This window comes from Oryctolagus cuniculus, chromosome 14 (genome assembly GCF_964237555.1).
Source record: "Oryctolagus cuniculus chromosome 14, mOryCun1.1, whole genome shotgun sequence".
Taxonomy (NCBI): Eukaryota; Metazoa; Chordata; class Mammalia; order Lagomorpha; family Leporidae; genus Oryctolagus; species Oryctolagus cuniculus.
The window spans coordinates 67,433,476-67,455,884 of NC_091445.1; the positions used below are offsets into that span (position 1 = coordinate 67,433,476).

Below are 22,409 nucleotides of genomic sequence, written 5' to 3' on the forward strand. Positions count from 1 at the left end.
AATATGTAACAGGTACATGTCCTCAGTTTTAGAAAACTAAATATTTGAAAAGGAATATCAAAGCAAGCCTAGATGCCATTTAATACACCTGGGTCCCACCCAGTAGGTTTACAGACTTAACCCAGGAAATGTGGTTCCTTGTTACTAACCTGGCAGTTTTCCGATTATACATATCTGGGTTTTATTCAGGAAAAAGCAACCTATTCTTTGAAGATTGCTGCTAGGTATACACAGTTTGAAAAAGCTTCCCAGGAGATTTGAAAGCCACACCTACTTAAACATACGACTTAGCTACTCCTATGTGCCTTTTCTGGGCTGTTTTATCTGCAGAGGAAAGTGAAGATCTATAGCATTTTGATGGCTTTGTGAGGGAATAGGAAAAAGAAAAATGGTCTTACCAATGGATTCCCTGAGTAGAACCAAGCATTGCATATACAAGGTTCTAAGCTGAGACATTTCTCTAGGGTAGAATTGGGGGAGAAGCGAGGGAATAATCCTGTATGTAATCTCAGTTTATAACCTCCTCTGGATACGAATGTAAGGAAAAGCCATTTCAGCAGTTCAGGCTGAACAAAGACTTTCTGCATAGCAGAAAGGGATTCTGTAGCTCTCACTGCAATAATATAATGAAGCTTCTGTTTTTTTTTCCCATGGCCATTACCAAAAAAGCTCAAGTGGAAGTCAAGTCTTCTATATAAGGAGAATTGGTAATAGCAAAAGAAGGCTCTTCTTTGGGATGCAGAGACTGATTCACTGGAGTTGAAAGCTATACCAAATAATTCTTATGTTCTTCTGGCTATAAAAATATTTAATCCACCAATAAAATTTGAGGTAGGAGTTTGCTACTTTCTCACAATCTTACTACTTGTTTAAAATGAAAGCCAGTCTCATGTAAAAATTTCACACATGTATTCTTTAAATATTCATTAATAAAATTAATAAATCTGTTCTGTAAACTTGATAAAGTTCCACTTCTCTCTTCAAGATACTCTAGGAATACCAGAGTTTCACCTGATGTAGATTCCCATGTCTGTGTTTTCTAGTAGACATGTGGCAAACAGATATCCCAGAACCAATGGAGGGGCACAGGCTTTATTAGGGAATAAAGCACTGGGTGCTAGTCCAATAGGTTCAGGATATGGGTCTCCATGGATTCTTACATCCAGATTATGTAAGAATGAGGAAATCTCTCATTTCACCAATGAACGTTACATGTAATACCTATTATGTTGTTGAGCAAGACCTTGGTTTTGGCAATGAAATCTTAGACCAGTATGTTAAGTAAATAAGCACTGGTTACTTAAAAACTTGGCTTATGGTGCATGATGCAATACTGTGATCACTCCTAGAGTATGTTCTTACTCACGAAGATAATTGACTACCTGTAGCTATAAAACTAGAACTAATCATGCATAGTATCTATAAAATTATACTAAATTGTCCATGTTGATTTAGAAGTGTTTTTCTAGTAAGGCATAAACATACAGACCTAAGAATAAGGCTTACTTTATCCAGATACTACAGACTTATTTTTCTAATATGCTGTCACATAAAAATAATAAATACTTAACCTTCATCAAGAATGCATTATATTCTATCCACAATGTTAGATATTTTACATTTACTTTATGATTTTAATTTCTATAGTAACACAAGGAGTGCTTTCTTTAAAAATTATTTATTTGAAAGGCAGAGTTACATAGAGAGGGGGGGAGAAGGGGGAGGGGGGAGGGGGGAGGGGGGAGGGGGAGAGGGGGAGGGGGGGAGAGGGGGGAGAGGGGGGAAGATCTGCTATCAACTGGTTCATTTCTGAAATGGCCACAACAGCTGGGGCTAGACCATAGCAAAGCCAAGAGATTCTCTGTGTCTCCCTTGCATGTGAAGGGATCCAAGCACTTGAGTCATCCTCCACTTCTTTTTCAGGGACATTATCAGGGAGCTGGATAAAGCGGAGAATTTTGGGACTTAAATGAGCACTCATATGGCATGTCAGTATTGCAGCCAGCCACTTAATCCGTTGTGCCACAACGCTGGCTTCCAGGAGTGCTACCTTTGAATGGCAGAGTGACAAACACAGAGATCTTCCATCTACTGGTTCCCTCCTCAAATGCTCAACAACCAGGGATGGATCAATAATTCAGGAGCTAGGAATTCAAACTGGGTCTCCCTTATGGCTAAAAAGGATCCAGGCACTTGAGCTCAAACTGGGTCTCCCTTATGGCTAAAAAGGATCCAGGAACTTGAGCCATCAACCTGCTGCAACCACGGTACACATTAACAGGAATCTAGATCACAAGCAGAGGAGCTGTGGCTTAAACAAGGTACTTTGATATGGGATGTAGGAGACTTAACCATTGAGCCAAATGCCTGCCTGCATGAGAAGTACTATTAACTCTTTTTTACAGATGAAGAAACTGAGTGAAAGAGATAGTTCAACAAGGCTACATGAATATTTCAGAATAGCTTTAATACCCAGAAACTCTTCTATTAATGTTGTCACAAGGAGATATGTGTTATTTTCCTTTAAGGATAGTCTGTCATTTTTGTCTAAAGCAAATCTCAAGCCTCATTATTGCTCTGCATCTACACCACCTTTTGTCCTGTCCAAGTCACTGTCCTCTCTTCCCTTGAGAATCTTCCTTGTCATTTCTTAAGCATTCCACATTCTTCACTCCTTTAGGATCTTTGCAATCTCCTGTTCTGGTAACTAGAAAACTCTTCTCCCTCCCACTTGGATGAATTATACCTTCTCTTCCTTCAGGTCCCAGCACAGAGGGACCTTCCATTAACACCCTATGCGAAGTAGACAGCTGATCCCACGCCATCAAGTCACCTTCCATCATATTCTATTCATGTCCTTCCTGGCACTTATCTTCATGTATAATCATTTATTTTTTCTCATTTTTGTTGTTCATTATTTGCCTTCCACCTTGTAGAGGCATGTTTTACAAGAACAGAGATGGTGTTATTTTCCATATCCTTAGAGCATACAACAGTGCAATTCATGAAAAATCCTGTCAGGAAATTCTCATTGAATTGAATTGAAATGAACAGCTTTAATGAAAGGTTAACTCATACATGTCAGTTCTACGCTTTCATCCTGAAGATCTGTAAGACATGGTCCCATTGAAAACTGCTTTGTGATGAAAACCTCTTACAAGTTCCAAAACAAGCTCAACAGCAAATCTATGCAGTGATTTTCTAAAGTGTTATGGAGGCAAATATTTGGCAGATGTTTTGAAGATCCTCTTTTTCTGATCCTTCAATGAGCAGATGGAAGCACACAGAAATTTTTAGGATTTAACAACTGCTAACTATGTATGAAGACAACATAGGCCTTTCCTTCTTTATTCCTGGAGATTTAAAATCTGCTTGATCAAAAATAGAAGTTTTTAATATTACAAATTCCTAGACCCTATTCCAACCTCAGGAGATCTGAGGATCTACAAGGTTAGAAATCTCCCAGGTTATCTGATGATGAACTTGTTTAGAATCCTCTCTCTCCAACACTTTTTACCTCTAAACAACTTACTATTATTAAAATTCGGGGCAGATTCATCTTTCTTCTTACAGTTGTCATGAAAGTTTTAGGTGGAGTCATTGTGACACCAGCAAACCATAAACTTGACTTCATATGAATAGTGTCCCTCTGCTATCAGGAGCTCTCCAGGGTGGATGACCTTAGTACAGGCCTTTACTTTGTCTTTTTCCAAACTATGTGTATATATATACATATATATACACAAACACACATATAAAGTACATATATATATGTACATATATACATAAAAAGTTTGGAAAAAGTATATATGTATATATAAATATATATATAAAATTTGGAAAAAAGGCAAAGGGTGTATATATGTATACATATGTATGTATATATGTATATATATATATGTATCAAGCCCTCATTTAAGGGACACACATATGCATGCTAAGGGGTATGCATACCCATACATAAAGAAACATCTATTTGTTGAGATTATAAAGGAAATATGGGCAATCTTGAAAGTTAAAGAGAACCAAGCAGCATATCACAAGCTGAGGAAAAGATCAAAATTGGAAATATAATTTCTGCTTAAAATATGGTTACATGAATAGCAAGCAAGTGGAAGAGAAAGTGTGAAAGAAAGGGAAGGTCAGCAACACCCTCTCACTCTGACAACAGCCTGTTGTATTGAAAAACAAAACAAAACAAAGCAAAGGCTGCCAATGTTCTTTCCCAGAACCAGCCATGCAGGGTCCAGTTTCTGCCTTCTGTGCCTACCACCCATGAGCATATTCCTGCTGTAGCTTTTAGCAAGGAGGAATCATCATTTATCTTTGGGTCTTCTCTTCTGTTTGCTTCTGCTTAGCATGTGTTTTTATAAAGATTTATTTTGAAAGGCACAGTGAGAGAGAGACAGACAGACAGACAGAGGTGGAGAGAGAGAGAGGTGGAGAGAGAGAGAGAGGTGGAGAGAGAGAGAGAGAGGTGGAGAGAGAGATTTTCCATCCACTGGTTCACTCCTGAAATGGACTCAATGGCTAAGATTGGGACAGATAAAAGCCAGGAGTTAGGAGCTTCCTCTGGATCTCCTACATGGATACAGGGGCCCAAGCACTTGGGCCATTCTCTGCTGCTTTCTTAGGTGCATAAGCCTGGAACTGGATTGGAAGTACAACAGGTGGGACTTGAACTGGCAAACATAGGATGCTGGCATCACAGGCAGTTTTACCTGCTACACCACAATGCTGGCACCCTGCTTATTATTTTTTAGTTGTCCACTCTAAGTGTTGCTATTCCCCAAACATTATTTGCTTGCTATCACCTATCCATTTCAGGATCTTAACCATACTTTGCTGCAAACAATGTATCTAATGTGCACATTGGTTTTCCACTTTGAGTTCAACATTGTTTTAGAGTTCCTAGCCAGAAGAAATAAAAAAAGATGTTAGGTGGGAAAATGAAGTAACACTTTTATACCTAAGACAGATTATCCAAAGATCAGTCAACAATACTCAAAGTTGCTAGATTCAAGTTGATGCTAAAAATTTTCCTTAAATAAGAAATAAGAAATCTTGAAACAATTTTAGAAGAGGATAAAAATGTATTATTTAAAAATTTTTACTAATATGAAGAAAACTGATTTCATGTATTTCATAGGTAAAATTCTAAGAAGATACCTATATTTCCCTCCTTCCTGCTCTTCTTCCTTCAGTTCTCTACACTGCTTTAATTTCTGTAGCTTTATAATTGGTATTTGGTATGTGGTAAAATGTCTTTCCTCAGCTGTCTTCCATTTTGCTTCTTCGAAATTATCTGAAAAATTCTTTGCTATTTGCATTTCCATATAAACTTAGGAATCACCTGCCATATTTTCACAACAATAGCTGTAGAAATTGTAACTGGAATTATATTGAATCTATGGTTTAATATGGAGGAAATTCCCATTTTTAAAATACAGCATCTCCATATTAACAAGTATGGTATATCTCTACCTTTACTTTACCTCAGTGATATAGTTATCCTTCTATAGATGAACAAAGACTCCTCTAGAGAATATTGGAATTCATAAGACAGAATGGTAAAGTTGCAGGAAGTAAAACACACACAAAAATTAGTAGCCTTTGTATACATAAACAGTGCCATAGCTCAAAAAGAACTTTTAAGATCAGTACCATTCACAATAGCTACAAAAAAAGTTAGAACTGTGGAATAAATTTAACCAAGAATGTGAAAAATCTCTACAAAGAAAATTACAAAACAGTAAAGAAATAGAAGAGACAAAAAATGGAAAAATCTTCCATATTTGTGGATTGGAAGAAGTAAATTCATCACAATGTTCATGCTACCAAAAGCAATTTGCAGATTCAGTACAATCCCAATTAAAATACTAAGGCCATTCTTCTCAGATCTAGAAAAAAATGTTGCTAAAATTTATGGAAGAAAATAGACCCTGAATAACTAAAACAATCTTAAAAACATAAACAAAGCTTGAGGCACAACAATATCTGATTAAGACATACTACAGGGAATTTATAATCAAATTAGCCTGATACTGGCACAAAAATAGACATGAAGACTAATGGAAAAGAATAGAGACTCCAGAAATTAATCCATGCAGCTACAACTAATCTTTGACAAATGAGCTAAAAGCAGTCCCTGAAGAAAGGGCAGTTCTTTGACAAGTGGTGTTGGGAAAATTGGATCTAAGCATTTAGAAGTATAAAACAAGAACTCTATCTTTTATCTTATACAAAAGTCTATTTAAAATAGATCAAGAATCCAAGTCTACAATGTGATACCCTCAAATTTAGAGAAAAATATTGGGGAAACTCAAAGACATTGGCATAGGCAATGACTTCTTGGAAAAGACCTCAGAGCACAAGCAATAAAAGCAAAAGTAGACAAATGGAATGAAATCAGTCTAAGAAGCTTTGGCACTGCAAAGGAAAAACTCAAAGTGAGAGGCAAATGACAGAATGGGAAAATATTTACAATTTATGAAGCTGATAAATGATTAATGTCCAGAATCTATAAAGAGCTCAAGAAACTCAACAACAAAAACAATCCAGTTAATAAATGGGCAAAAGACATGAACAGTTCTGAGCTAAATGGCATTGGAATTGAATCAAAATATGGGTATGACAGCTGATAAATCTGATAAGTATGGTTAAATCATCAGAAAGCTTAATGACCCTAGTCCTTTGGGAAATGGAGTCTCCAGAGTTTTTTGAGTGGAGACCAAAATTACAACAGATGTTTAGGGATTTGACACCTTTATTCCACCTAATGAAGAAGCACCAGCCAAAATATGAGAAGCTTTCCATTCTAGTTGTCAGATATACCCATACCTCTCCCACAGAGGAAGACTGAAATGTTATCTTAATAAGGTCCCCTCTCTTCATGGAAGCATTGGACACATACTAATGACTCAAAACATGAATATGGTAGTGGAAATCATAGCAGTAATTATTGCTATGATGAGGTTGATATTTTAAAATTAGAAAAATACATACCCCTTTATTAAAAGACCTGTAAGCTAGAGCTCTACAACTGAATTAATATACAATTTCAAGGGCCAAATTGGTAGAATATTTCACAAGCACCAATGTTCTAATCATACCTTAAGAAAGAGCTTTGCACAACCCATGTATGTAAAAAGTCATCTCTGGTATAATTTCAGAGTTCCAAGAAGGAGCCCTACTGAAATTGTATCCTAACTCCTAATCCAACACCATTTTGCAGTGAGAGACTGTCCTTTCAGGCATTATCTCCTTAGGTTTGAAGATCATAGCACCATGAAACTCCTGTTGAAAGGGTCACTAACAGGGTTCATTCTTTGTTGTACTGCAACATGAAATTCTACCAGAATACTAAAAATTTAGTCACTATTTTAGAGAAAAAGGAGCTAGACTTGGGACGGGTGTGGTATACCTGTAGCTGAATGCTGATGAAAGGAATAAGAAAGCTTTGAAATCTGGGAAGCTGCCTGTTAGGTGTAGGATGACCAGCGTAAGATTCATAGGGCATCAAATGCAAAAGGGAAATGAAATTACTTTTACTCACTTCATGATTGTGGGGAGGGTTCTTCCCAGTTTGGCTTATCAGATTTTAGTGCCCTGGTCTTAAGATCTGTACATAAACAAATCCTCTATGAGCCTAAGAAGTATATCATCATTGGCTAATAACACATTTCTGGGAAATATATGGAACCATAAAAATCAAATAACTTTTAGAGATGCATAGCTTTCCCTTACAGTTGTGCTCCCCAACATTTTTCACATTGCTCTCAGCTGTGCACTATCAGAAGAGTTTACCGAGCATCACAGACCACAAAACCAAACCTGACAAAGCCTTGCCTGCAGTTTCTGTCATCCTGGACATTTTGAACAGCTGAAGAGTTCCCACTTCACTTAGAAATGATATTTTGAAAAATATAATGGGTTTAAATTAAGAGGTACACACAACCACTATTCTGCATGTTACACATTTCACTCAAATCATGAATTTGTAGGTACAAGAATGAAAATAGCAGTAATAAAAATGCAAAATAAAAAAACTCCCAAATTAAAAAATAGCTGAATTTAATTACTCATTCAGGAGCATGCACTGTGAAGAAGTTCACTCAGCAGTGTTCTAAGAGGAAATTGTCCATGTGTTTTAAGTGTTAGTTTATGGGTGGTCATATATGGTGTTTACACACAAAGACATTTAAAACTAGCTCCCTAGATGGAATTTAATTAATTCTTTCCTGTATTCACAATTGGTTAAAATGAGTTCCATTGTTTACTGGTCAGAAAAGGTGTTCTGTTAGTTCTAGTAAGAATCTGGTGTGTTGGGGGTAGCTCAACATTCTTAGTCATTTATGAACTTCAGCCTGTCACAACCAATTCTTTAGTAAAAATGTTGGCTTTGCTATTGCTTAGGAAAGTATAACTGTAAATGGATATTTTCCTTATATACCAGACAGGTAATTAAAGTCTGATTTTAATCATCCCTTTAAGATTAGCCCAAGTTTAGATGGAAACATCTGTTCTTTTATCCAAAGTGAAATTCCCTAAAGCCTGTCCCCCCAATGAGCTTTTCATATTACCAAGGGCAGATTCTGTATACCCCTTTCTTCCCTTTGTTCTCATCACTGTTACATCTGCAGTGATTGGTCCTCTGTGTAGGAATGCTACCTTTTCCCTGTCTGGAGATAACTAGAGACAAATATAAGATTAAAATTGTTGCTAAAGTCTCAGCAAATTAAAAAAATCAAAATTATACCAGGTTATTTTCTTGGACCACAGTGGAATGAAGCCGGAAATCAGCAACTCGGGGATCTCTATAACATATTCAAACAAAACACATGGAGACTGAACAACATACTCCTGAAAGAACAGTGGAATATTGAAGAAATCAGAGAAATCAAAACATTTCTGGAAACAAATGAAAATGATAATACAATATATCAAAACTTACAGGACACAGCAAAAGTAGTGTTAAGAGAAAAATTTATAGTAATTTGTGCCTACATCAAGAAATTGGAAAGGCATCAAATGAATGAGCTATCAATGCATTTCAATGATCTAGATAAACAGCAAAACAAACCCAAAATTAGTAGAAGAAATAATTAGAGAATAAACAAAATTTAAACAAAAAAATCAAAATCAGCAAAACAAAGAGCTGGTTTTTTGAAAAAAAATAAACAAAATTGACACACCATTGGCCCAACTAACCAAAAAAAGGAGAAGACCTAAATCAATAAAATTAGAGATGAAAAAGGAAATATAATGGCAGACATCATAGAAATAACAAGAATCATCAGAAACTATTACAAAGAGCTGTATGCCAACAAACTTGGAAACCTAGAAGAAATGAATAGATTCCTGGACACATATAACCTTCCTAAATTGAGCTATGAAGACATAGAAAGCCTAAACACATCCATAACAAAGACAGAAATTGAATCAATAGTAAAAGACCCTCCTAACAAAGAAAAGCTCAGGATTGGATGGCTTCACTGCTGAATTCTACCAGATATTCAAAGAACTAACTTCAATTCTTCTCAAGCTATTCAAAAGAACTGAAAGGGGGGGAATCCTCTCAAATTCTATGAAGCCAGCATCACCTTAATTCCTAAACCTGAAAAAGATGCAGAGAACTACTGAACAATTTCCCTGAAGAACATGGATGCAAAAACCCTCAACAAAATTCTAGCCAACTGAATCCAACAACACATCAAAGATCATTCACCTGTACCAAATGGGATTTTTTTTTTTTTTGACAGGCAGAGTGGACAGTGAGAGAGAGACAGAGAGAAAGGTCTTCCTTTCCTGTTGGTTCATCCCCCAATGGCCGCTGCAGCCGATGTACCACACTGATCCAAAGCCAGGAGCCAGGTGCTTCTCCTGGTCTCCCCTATGGGTGCAGGGCCCAAGCACTTGGGCCATCCTCCACTGCACTCCCAGGCCACAGCAGAGAGCTGGACAGGAAGAGGAGCGACCGGGACAGAATCCGGTGCCTGGACTGGGACTAGAACCTGGTGTGCTGGCACCGCAGGTGGAGGGTTAGCCTAGTGCGCTGCAGCGCCGGCCACCAAATGGGATTTAACCCTGGTATGTAGGGATGGTTTAACATTTGCAAATCAAATCATGTGACACATAACATTAACAAAGTGCAGAACAAAAACTATGATTATCTCAATAGAGACACCATTTGATAATATACAACACCCTTTTATGATGAAAACTCTAAGCAAATTGTATAAACATTCCTCAACACAATCAAGGCAATATATGACAAACACATGACCAGCATCCTATTGAATGGGGAAAATCTTGAAGCATTCTCGCCGAGAGCCGGAATAAGAAATGGATGCTCACTCTCACTGTTACTATACAATATAGTCCTGGAAGTTTTAGTCAGAGCCAATAGGCAAGAAAAAGGAAATCAAAGGGATATAAACTGGCAAAGAGTAAATGAACTATCCCTATTTGCAGATGACATGATTCTCTATATGTGAAGGACCCAAAACACTCCACAAAGAGACTATTGGAATTCATAGAAAGTTTGGTAAAGTAGCATGATATAAATCAATACACAAAAATAAACAGCCTTTATGTACAGAGACAATGTTATGGCTGAGAATGAAATTCTAAGGTCAATCCCATTCACAATACCTATAAAAAAATCAAATACCTTGGAATAAGTTTAACCAAGGATGTCAAAGATCTCTACGATGAGAATTACAAAACACTAAAAAAGAAAAAAAAGATACAAAAAATGGAAAAATCTTCCATGTTCATGGATTGGAAGAATATTATCAAAATGTCAATACTTCTGAAAGCAATTAATAGATTCAATGTGATAACAAAATACCAAGGACATTCTTCTCAGAAATAAAAAGTCTAAACACATCCATAACCAAGACAGAAATTGAATCAATAGTAAAACACCCTCCTAACAAAGAGAAGCCCAGGATTGGATACAGAAAAAGTGATGCTGAAATTCATCTGGAAACACATAAGACACCAAATTGCTAAGTAAATCTTATACAATAAAAACAAAGCAGGAGGCATCACAATATCAGATTTCAAGACATACTACAGGGCAGTTATAATCAAAACAGCCTGAAAAACGGTACAAAAAACAAATGGATATACCAATGGAACAGAATAGAAACACCAGAAAACACCAGAAATCAATCCAAACATCTACAACCAACTTATATTTTACCAAGGAGCTAAAACCAGTCCCTGGAGCAAAGACAGTGTCTTCAGCAAATAGTGCTGGGAAAACTGGATATCCACATGCAGAAGTCTGAAACAGGACTCCTCATTATACCTTCCATAAAAATCCACTCAAAAATGGATTAGAAACCTTAATCTATGACCAGATACCATCAAATTATTAGACAGCATTGGGGAAACCCTGCAAGACACTGGCACAGGAAAGAGTTCCTGGAAAACACCCAGAAGCACAAGTAATCAAAGCCAAAATTCACAGATGGATTACATACAATATAATATTCTGAGTACACAGGGGTACATAATCCAGGTGATAAAGGTTGTTTAATTGAGATTAGGGGAAGTATTACTTTTTCTTTAGGTAGACAGCAGGTATAATCAATGGGAATTCACAGTGACCAGTGAAGAGATAAAAAAACAAGAATTGTGGAGCTAGAATGCCTGAATTAAAATCTTGACACTACAACTATATAGCAACAAATTCAATAAACGAAGAAATGGACAAATTGTTAGACACATACACCCTCACCAGACTGACTAATCAATAGCATATCTAAATAAACTACTAACAAGTAGCTGGAGTGAATAAGTAATAAAAATCTTCCATCAAAGAAAAGTCCATGACCATCTGGCTTCACTACTGAATTCTATCAAGCATTTAAATTAACACTAATCCTTCTTAATTTATTTTTGAAAAATTGAACAGGGAAATCTTCCAAATTCATTTAACACTAATCCTTCTTAATTTATTTTTGAAAAATTGAACAAGGAAATCTTCCAAATTCATTCTATGAGGCCAGCAGTACCTTGCTATCAAAAACTAGACAAGGACACAACAACAACAAAATTCAATATACCAATATCTTTCATGAATATGGATGCAAAAATCCTCAACAAAATACTAGGAAATTGGGTCCAATGGTACATTAAAAAGATCATTCACCATGACCAAGTGAGATTTATCTTAGGGATGAAAGGATAGTCCAACAAATTCAAATCAAGAAATGTGATACACTGTCATCTATGGAATGAAAGATAAAAATCGTAATATTTGATAGATGAATAAGAGCATTTAATAAAGTACAACTCTGCATGATAAAAAAAAAAAACTTGACCGAATTAAATGTAGACGAATATACCTCAACATAATAAATGCCACATGTAACAATGTAACAGTTAGCATATTGAATGGGGTGAAATTGAAGGCTTTCTAAGATCTGAAATAAGACAGGGGTACACACTTCTGCTACTTTTATTCAACAGACTTCTGCAATTCTTAGAGCAATTAGGCAAGAGAAAGAAATAAAAAGCATTCAAATTGGAAAGGAAGAACTCAAGTTGTCACCATTCTCGGGTGATATGACCTTATATTTAAAAAATCTTAAGGGGCCAGCACTGTGGCTCAGTGGGTTAAAGCCCTTGCCTGAAGTTCTGGCATCCCACATGGGCACCAGATCTAGTCCTGGCTGCTCCGCTTCAAGTCCAGCTCTCTGCTATAGCCTGGGAAAGCAGTAGAGGATGACCCAAGTGCTTGGGCCCTGCAACCACATAGGAGCCCTGGAGGAGGCTCCTGGCTTTGGATCAGCGCAGCTCCAGCCGTTTTGGCTATCTGGGGAGTGAACCAGCAGACAGAAGACTCTGTCTTTACATCTCTCTGTAACGTCTTTCAAATAAAATATTTTTAAAAAATTAATAAAAATAAAAAATCTTGAAAAACCTTGAAAATTTTCACCAAAAAGCTATTAGAACTAATCAACAAATTGAGCAAAGTTGCAGGATATAATGTCAATGTATAATAACAAGTAGCATTGCTATATGCCAATAGTGAATCATATGAAAAAGAAATCAAGAAAGTAACCTCATTTCCCATAGCTACAATAAAAACATAGCTACAATAAAAACATTAAACACCTGAGAATATATATAACAAAAGAGTTGAAATATCTCTATAATGAAAATTATAGGTCACTGATGAAAAACTTTGAAGAGGACCCAAAGAAATGGAAACACATCCTATGTTCATGGATTAAAAGAATTTTTAAAAAATTTTTATTAATACAAAGAACACAATTTGGGCTAGCACTGTGGCATACCATGTAAAGCCACAGGCTGCAGTGCTGGCATCCCATATAGGTACTGGTTCGAGGTCTGGCTCGACTTCCAATCCAGCACTCTGCTGTGGCCTGGGAAAACACTAGAAGATGGATCAACTCCTTGGGCCCCTGCACCCACATGGAAGACCCAGAAGCTCCAGGCTTCTGGCTTCAGATTTGCACAGATTCAGCCATTGAGGCCAATTGGGGAGTGAACCAGCTTATGGAAGAACTCTCTCCCTCCCCTTCTCCCCCTCCCCTTCTCTCTCTGTGTAATTCTGACTTTCAAATAAATAAAACCTTAAAAAAAAAAAACACAATTCATCATAGGTACAATTCTAAGATAACAATATTTCACTATCAACCGTCAGGACAAGAGCTGATCAAGTCACTGTTTCTCATAGTGTCCATTTCATTTCAACAAGTTTCCCCTTTGGTGCTCAGTTAGTTGTCACCGATCAGGGAAAAGATATGATATTTGTCCCTTTGGGACTGGCTTATTTCACTCAGCATGATGTTTTCCAAATTCCTCCATCTTGTTGCAAATGACAGGGTTTCGATACACCTTATCCATTTTAGTATTTTTTTTTTTGTTCTAGTACCACTGGTTGAACTCGGTAATTAACACACAATATTCTTAGGTGTTTAAATTTTAACTGAAAGGTGATCCCTGTTAGGAATTTGGAAAACATTATGCTGAGTGAAATAAGCCAGTCCCAAAGGGACAAATACCACTTGTTCTCCCTGATAGGTGACAACCAACTGAGCACCAAAAAGGAAACCTGTTAAAGTGAAATGAACACTATGAGAAATGGTGACTTGATCAGCCCTCACCCTGACTGTTGATGAGCAACTTGATATGTTATCCCTCTTAGTATTTTTTTTGTTTGTTCTACTTAATACTTTTGGTTGAATACTGTAATCAATACACAATTCTTCTTAAGTGCTGAAACTTAACTGAAAAGTGATCCCTGTTAAATATAAGAGTGGGAATAAGAGAGGGAAGAGATGTGCAATTCGGGACATGCTCAAGCTGACTTACCTCAAACGGTAGAGTTAGAAACATACCAGGGGATTTGAATTCAATCCCATCAAGGTGGCATGTACCAATGCCATCTCACTAGTCCCAGTGATCAATTTCTGTTCACAATTGATCATAATGATAGGACTAAGAACCAAAGGGATCACATAAACAAGACTAGTGTCTGCAAATACTAGCTGATAGAATAAAAAAGGGAGAGAATGATACAACATGGCAAGTGAGATACACAGCAGACCCATAGAATGGCAGATGTCCTAAACAGCACTCTGGCCTCAGAATCAGCCCTTAAGGCATGCGGATCTGGCTGAAATGCCCATGAGAGTATTTCAGGCATGGAAAGCCATGAAACTCTGGGGAAAAAAAGAAAAAACCTAAATGAAAGATCTCCACGAGTGAGATCCCAGTGGAAAGAACGGGTCATCAAAGAAGGAGGTACCTTTCTCTGAAGGGAGGAGAGAACTTCCACTTTGACCATGGCCTTGTCTAAAAATGATCAGAGTCAGTGAACTCAGGGGGCTTCCATAGCCTTGGCAGCTCATGACAAGAGCCTAGGGTGATTACTGATGCCACAAACAAGAGTGTCAATTTGTTAAGTCAACAACAGGAGTCACTGTGCACTTACTCCTCATGTAGGATCTTTGTCCTTAGTGTGCTGTACATTGAGATTTAATGCTATAACTAGTACTCAAACAGTATTTTTCACTTTATGTTTCTGTGTGGGAGCAAACTGTTGAAATCTTTACTTAATGTATGCTAAACTGATCTTCTGTATATAAAGAGAATCGAAAATGAATCTTGATGTGAATGGAAGGGGAGAGGGAGTGGATAAGGGGAGGGTTGCGGGTGGGAGGGATGTTATGGGGGGCAAGCCATTGTAATCCATAAGCTGTACTTTGGAAATTTATATTCATTAAATAAAAGTTTAAAAAATAATAAAAAAAACTTGTACCAAAAAAAAAATTTTCACTATCATTAAATGTTCATACTTCCCAAAGTGACTTCCATATTCAATACAATCCCTGCCAAATTTACAATGACATTTTTCACAGAACTAGAGAAATACCACTAAAATTTCTGTGTAATCACAAATAACTACCAAATTATTCGAGTAAAAGAGGCATTATAAGATGCATTATACTACCTAGCTTTAAAATATATCACAAAGCTATAGTAACTAAAACAATATAGTATTGCTATATAAGAAAATTAACAATATATATCCAATGGAACAGGATAGAGACCTTAGGATAAACTCACATCTACAGTTAAGTAATCTTTGATGAAGTTCCTAAGAATATGCGTTGGAAAAAATTAGTCTTTTTAATATATGGTGCTGGGAAAATTGTATATAAATATATAGAAGAATGAAATCATACCCCATCTCTCTCATTATTCACAAAAATCAGCTCAAAATGGATTTAAGTTAAAATATAAAACCTCAAACTTTGAGACCATTGAAAAAAGCACAATTAAATACTCCAGGATATTGCAATTTGAAGAGATTTCTGCATCAGATCCCAAAAGCACAGGAAATAAAGGCAAAAACATGCAAATTGGATTTTAACAAACTAAAAAGCTTCTGTACAGCGAAGGAAAGAATCAAAAATGTAACAGACACCTTCAGAGAAATCATTTTCAAGCTATATGTTATGGCAGGTTAACATCCAGACCATATGAAGAGCTCAAACAACTCAATAGCAAAAAAAAAAAAAGTAAGCAATCTAATTTTAAAAATGGGCAACGATCTAAACATATTTCTCAAAGGAAGACATACAAATGGCCAATGATTACATGAAAAAAATACTCAACACCACTAACAATTAGGCAATGCAAATCAAAACCCCAATGAGATACCACCTCCCTCTAGTAAAATGGCTCTCAAAAAGAAAAGGTAACAAGTATTGGTGAGGAGGTTTAGAAAAAAACTTTTGCACACTGTGGATAGGAATGTAATTAGTATAGCCATCGTGGAAAACAGTATGAAGGATCCTTAAAAGCTAAAACTAGAATTGCATAGGATTTAGCATCCATCTATCTATTCATCCATCCATCCATCCAACCATGCATCCATGTGAAATGAACCCATCTGTTAGAGACATCTGTACTCCATTTATTGCAGTACTATTCAAAATAACCAGGAAATGGAAACAACCTAACACCCATCTTGATGAACACATCAAGAAAATGTGCTAATATATACAACATTATTCATTGATAAAAAATGAAAGATTGTCATTTACAACAACATGAATAAAACTGGTGCCCATTATATTAAGTGAAATAAGCCAAGCATAGAAATACAAATATCACTCATTTGTGAATTCCCTAAAATAGATGATCTCATAGAAGTTAAAAATATAATTGTGGTTACCAGAGGTTGGGGAGAGAAGTGGGGAAAGAAGAGTTGGGAAAAGCTGATTTACAAGTACTAGGTTAAAGGTAGATATGAATAATTAGTTCGTGGGCTCTATTGACAGTAGGGTGAAGGTAAATAATTTACTGCATATGTCTCTTTGGGGATATTTTCAAAATGAAGTAATGTTAAATTGTAAACATAGTTACCCTAATTGGATATTACATAATATATACGTGTAATTAAATACCACAGTGTACCCATAAATATATATAATTTTATAGTTTTATTAAAAAAAACAAAATCCTGATGCTGTGATTTATTAGCCATATGACCTGAGACATTCAGTTTTAGGAGGATCACAGCTGCACCTGCTTCATAAGGCAGTTGTCAGCTATGTGTGCAAGTGTGGGTGTGTAAAATGCCATTCATGAAGTATGAAATAATGCTTGACAGTATTTCACATTATCTCTTGGCAAATATCAAGTCTAAAGAAATCATATATTTCGAGAAAATAAGGAAAGAAAATATTTGCCTGGGGGTAAAGGAAGATTGGTCATAAGGAAGAAGCACCATCCTTATAACTCAGAAGAGTAGAACTCAGAATGCAATTTCCTAGAGGAACCAGAATAAGTGTCCAGAAAACCTCTGTTAGAGGGCATGCTGCTGGCTAGGAGCAGCTACTACTAAGAAGCTATTGTACCTAGTCAGGAAGGGCGGAGTAGCAGCTGCGTTGAATGGACTATTATAAATACTGTAGAAATAAAAATAAGAGTACATCTCTGGTGAATTTCAGTAATACCTTGGTGTAAGGATCCAGTTTGATATAATTGCAGTTTGTCTTAGTAGAAGTTGCCATCTCACCATTCACATCATCCTGCCAGTCATCTAAGACCCTATGAGATAAAGAGAGTCATTAAGCCAATATACTGTCCTTACCCAGTATCTGGAGTGTCTTTTTTAGTTGACAGAGTTAGACAGTAAGAGAGGAGAGACCGAGAAAGATCTTCCTTCCGTTGGTTCACCACCCAAATGGCCGCTATGGCTGGAGCTACGCTGGTCCGCAGCCAGGAGCCAGATACTTCTTCCTGGTCTCTCATATGGGTGCCGGGGCCCAAGCACCCGGGCCATCCTCCACTGCCCTCCCATGCCACAGCAGAGAGCTGGACTGGAAGAGGAGCCGGTACTAGAGCCTGGTACCCATATGGGATGCCAGCGCCGCAGGTGGAGGATTAACCAAGTGAGCCATGGCGCCAGCCCTGGAGTGTTTTTTAGAAATCTAAATGTTTCTTGAGAAAGCCTAGGTGTAGTCTACATGGTCATGGGCCACTTTTTCCTATCAAACCCTTTTTCTCCTCTGTCATTCTGTAGAGAGCCTTCTATCTTATGGCTGCCCAAAGACTATGCTTTTGTCCATAAATCCCTAATAAATTCTGCTTTGAAATCCTTAATTTGTATTCCTCTTTGGTCTCAAGGTGCCTCCCAACTTTGGCAGTAAGTTCTCATGTGCCAGGTTTTCTTCAAAAATACTTGTGGCAAGTGGGGAGAAGGCAGACTAGGGAATTTAGAGATCATAGACCATTATTTATCAGAGATCAAGGGTAGAAATATATGGATACAGATACCTATCTAATACTGTTTGCATCTAGGCTGGTAAGTTCTGAAAATATTTGTGGGTTTCAAAAATTAAAGTACATTTAGTCTGTACTTTTATTTGATGACTACTAACCTCTATGTTTTACTTCATTTAATTATCACCTTTTGAGGTATCAATACATACATTCATACAGTTGTGAAAATGAGAAACTCTGACCTCAAAGATTGTGACCAATGTTTTCTGAAAAGGAAAACAAAGATATATACTGTTCTAGGATCTTGTCCTGCTTACACCAAAGGAAGACATTGATCCCTTCTTCTGTGGAAAATAAGCTAGTCTTTGGCTACAGAATTAGATGGAGAATGTACCTCCTAAATCCCAAGGCTGTGTCATAAAAAAACAGTGTGGCTTTTTTCTAGCTCTATATTAACACTTGTCCTTAGAATGCAGCCACCATGTCATTGTAACCCTAATCATATGAAAAGGCCATGGACAGATGTTTAAGTCACTAGCCCTAATTATAATTTTAGTCAATAGTCACAGTCAACTGACAGACATGTCCATGTGAAAATGTTTTGAGGACTGCCATTGTGGTATAGTGGACTAAGATGTCCCCTGAGGCACCAGCATCCCATGTGGGCGCTGGTTTGTGTCCCGGCTGCTCCATTTCTGAATCAGATCCCTGCTAATGGTCTGGGAAAGCAGTGGAAGATAGCCTAGGTGCTTAGCCCCTGCACCCACATGGGAGACCCAGATTAAGCTCCTTGTTCCTGGCTTCAGCTTTACCCAGCCCTGGCTTTTGCAGCCATCTGAGGAGAAAATCAGCAGATGGAAGATCTCTGTCTCTGTGACCTGGCCTTCAAAGAAATCTTTAAGAAATATTCAGATGATTCTAGCCTCTAGTCTTCAAGCTGCCTCCTTTTACACCAGGTATAAATAACTCTGCAGGGTTCAGTCCAAATTGTAGCATATGAACAAAATAAATGCTTACAACATTAAATTTAGGCATAGCTTCCTATGCAGCATAGACATTTTGAACATAGATTTAGCTTTTGTATGCAAAAACTTGACTATCGACTTGTAGTAGAAAACATATTGATCTTGGGATATAGGTCGATATAAAGTTCAGTAATCCTTTTGTATCATTCTTCTGGAATTTAGTAGGTTTATCATTTATTGATACTTAGAATACATATAATATGAGAGCGTTTCAAATGGTTTGTGGAAAGCTGAATCAACAGTTTATTTTAGGGCAAAGAATTGAAATCTATGCATATGTCAAAATATTCATGGAATATTCATATCTTAAAAACTGCATGATTTCAAAAATTTTTGGACCAGCAAAAACTTCTTTTAATACTACTTTGCCACTAGCTTTTTAAAGTACTCTCATAATTATCATAATTATTTTTAGGTGTTTTTGTTTTATTTATTCAACTATGTTAGTTCTTTGAGGGAAGGAACTGTTGCTTTTCTGTCAAACAACACTTGTCTGGATTGTTGACTGAAATACATGGCTGACTTTGTTTTTCTTTTTAACACTATTTTCATTTTACTTGAAAAGCAGAGAGGCGAAGATCTTCCACCTACGGGTACATTCCCCAAGTACCTGCAATAACTAGGTTGGGCCAGGATAAAACCAGGAGTCCAGAAGCCAATCTGGGTCTCCCACGTGGTTTGCAGTGAGCCAAGTATTTGAGTCATAACTTGCTGCATTCTAGGACATGTATGAGCGGGAAGTTACATAAGAAGCAGAGCTGGGACTCAAAGCAGGTATTCTCGTAATGGATTATAGGCATCCCAAGCTGTGTCAACTGATAAGATACACACAAGAGTTTGGCTTAGGTATTGTTGTAGTATCTGAGGTTCATTTACTCAAATACCCACAATGGTAGGGAGGGACATATTTAGGTGCAGTCCACAAGCCAGTCCTCCCATATGGGTGACAAGAACTCAATTGAGCCATCACTGCTGTCTTCTGAAGTCTGCACTGGTGGGAATCCAGAGTAAGGAACAAGAGCCAGAAATTGAACCCAGGCACTCAGATGTGGGACACAAGCATCTTACCTGCTAGACCAAATGCCTACCCTATTATCTTACTTCCTCCCACCCCCAAAGCATACATGTAGTGTACTGTTATACCATCTAGATTATTTATTTGGCTTCTGTCTCACTACAGTATAACAAATTTCTTGAGTGCAGAGGTCTGTTTTGTTTACTGATGCAATCCTATCAAGCAGAATAGGAGCTGGCAAATAGTAGGCCCTCAGCATAGGATCAGAAAGCTACTCTCTTTGCATCAAAATGAAGTAACGCTTGTTGAATATTATGGTTAGTGGTGCATTAAGCCTGTGATTATGAACTGTATTGAAGTTATGTTTTGGCAAAAAATAAAGGAAAAAAAAAAGGAATAAGGAGGGGACTTGAGGGAGGGACTCAGAGAGGGAGGTAAGCATGGCTGTCTTAGAATTGTACCAAGGAAATACATGAAATCTGTTCCTTATAGTAATAAAATTTCTAAATGAAGTAATAACAGTCTCAATATTAAGAAAATGACTGAATGATCTTGAATTACAAAATAGGATCTTTCACTCAAAACACTAATAAACTGGCTGATAGGAATTTAATATTCATGTGTGATTTGGAAACATGATCTTGTTATTCTATAATGTGAGAATTAAATTTTTTTATAAAATTGTGTTGGTCCAAGAAATGCTTTTCTCTACATAACACAGAGGTTAAGGACTAAAAAGAGTAGTGAAGACTTACTTGCATAATAGAGGCAACCCCAAAAACCATGTGGATGATACCATTTTTATTTTAGGTAAAAACATTGTTAGTATTTATATTTCAAACGTTTCTTTCTTTCCATCCATTTTTCACCAGAGCTCCTACCCTTGAGAGTATGATCTTTGTTTATAAAGCTAATCACAGAGGCACAGTGGGTTAATCCTCTTCCTGCAGCACCAGCATCCCATATGGTCACCGATTTGAGTCCCAGCTGCTCCTATGCCAATCCAGCTCTCTACTTTCACCTGGGAAAGCAATGGAGGATGACCCAAGTGCTAGGGCCCCTGCACCCATTTGGGAAACCTCAAAGAAGCTCTTGGCTCCTGGCTTCAGCTCCAGCCATTGTGGCCATTTGGTGAGTGAACCATTGGATAGAAGACCTTTCTCTCTGCTCTCTCACTGTCTGTAACTCTACCTCTCAAATAAATAAATAAAAATCTTTAAAAAAAAAAAACTAGAGAAGCCATAGATGGTCACAGTGTAGGAGAGTTGGAAAACAGTGGTTGGGACAGGTATGAAGAGGAAGAAGGGGGAAACCAGCATGGGTCATAGAGGGAGGGGCTAGAGAAACATGAAGTGATTAGCACCTAAGCAGAAATGTTATTCATGAGAATTCTCACTGTTAGGATGGCACAAGAGCATTTAAGAATGTAAACACATTAATGTTAAATTCAAAATTGTGTTTGGGAAAAGCATACCACCTCCCATGTCCGAATTCTTAATTAAAATATTTTACTATTTGTGTAGGTCACCCTGAAAATGGGATGACAATTGGCATAACGGAAGAGAATCCTCAAACTCAATTGATTTACAACCCAGAACTTGACACCAGGAGAAGAATGCAGTTCTCCTCACTTTCAAGAAATCCCTGGAGAGAAGAAGGGAAGTTGTTTTGGGCAGTGCACATGTGATTGAGTAATTGCACTTGAATCTAAGAAGGTGGCCTCAGAGATTCATTGATTTCCTTCTCCTATTTCTGTATGCTCCATGATTTCCAAACCTTACTATTCTATTCATCTTCCATGAAATTCTGGACAGAAGTTCTCAAATTTATTATTTTTTGTACCTAGGCCAATAATGGGGCAATTTTCAATAGAATCTCAATTAACTAGGTCCCAGTTAATTGGCATTGATTTATTTTGATTTTATTTAAAAGGAGGAAGAAGACACACAAAAATTAAAGCTATAAAAACAGGGATTTGGTTAGAAAAGAATTTTCCTACTATATTCTAAGAGAGAGGGAGGGAGACTTCTATCTGTTGGTTCACTCCCCAAGCGGCTGCAATGGCCAAGACTTATTTGAAGCCCAGAGCT

The 22,409-nt window shown here is 37.1% G+C and overlaps 1 long non-coding RNA gene across 6 annotated transcripts in view; it reads right to left on the bottom strand.

Moving 5' to 3' along the window:
* The window catches only part of LOC100339238 (uncharacterized), a 254,751-nt gene that overhangs the window by 152,391 nt on the left and 79,951 nt on the right, over window positions 1–22,409 (bottom strand). For all 6 annotated transcript variants that reach the window (XR_007922469.2, XR_007922467.2, XR_007922466.2 and 3 more), the window contains one exon: window positions 17,511–17,604. This is a non-coding gene — a long non-coding RNA (uncharacterized lncRNA). The remainder of the gene's footprint in view (window positions 1–17,510; window positions 17,605–22,409) is intronic.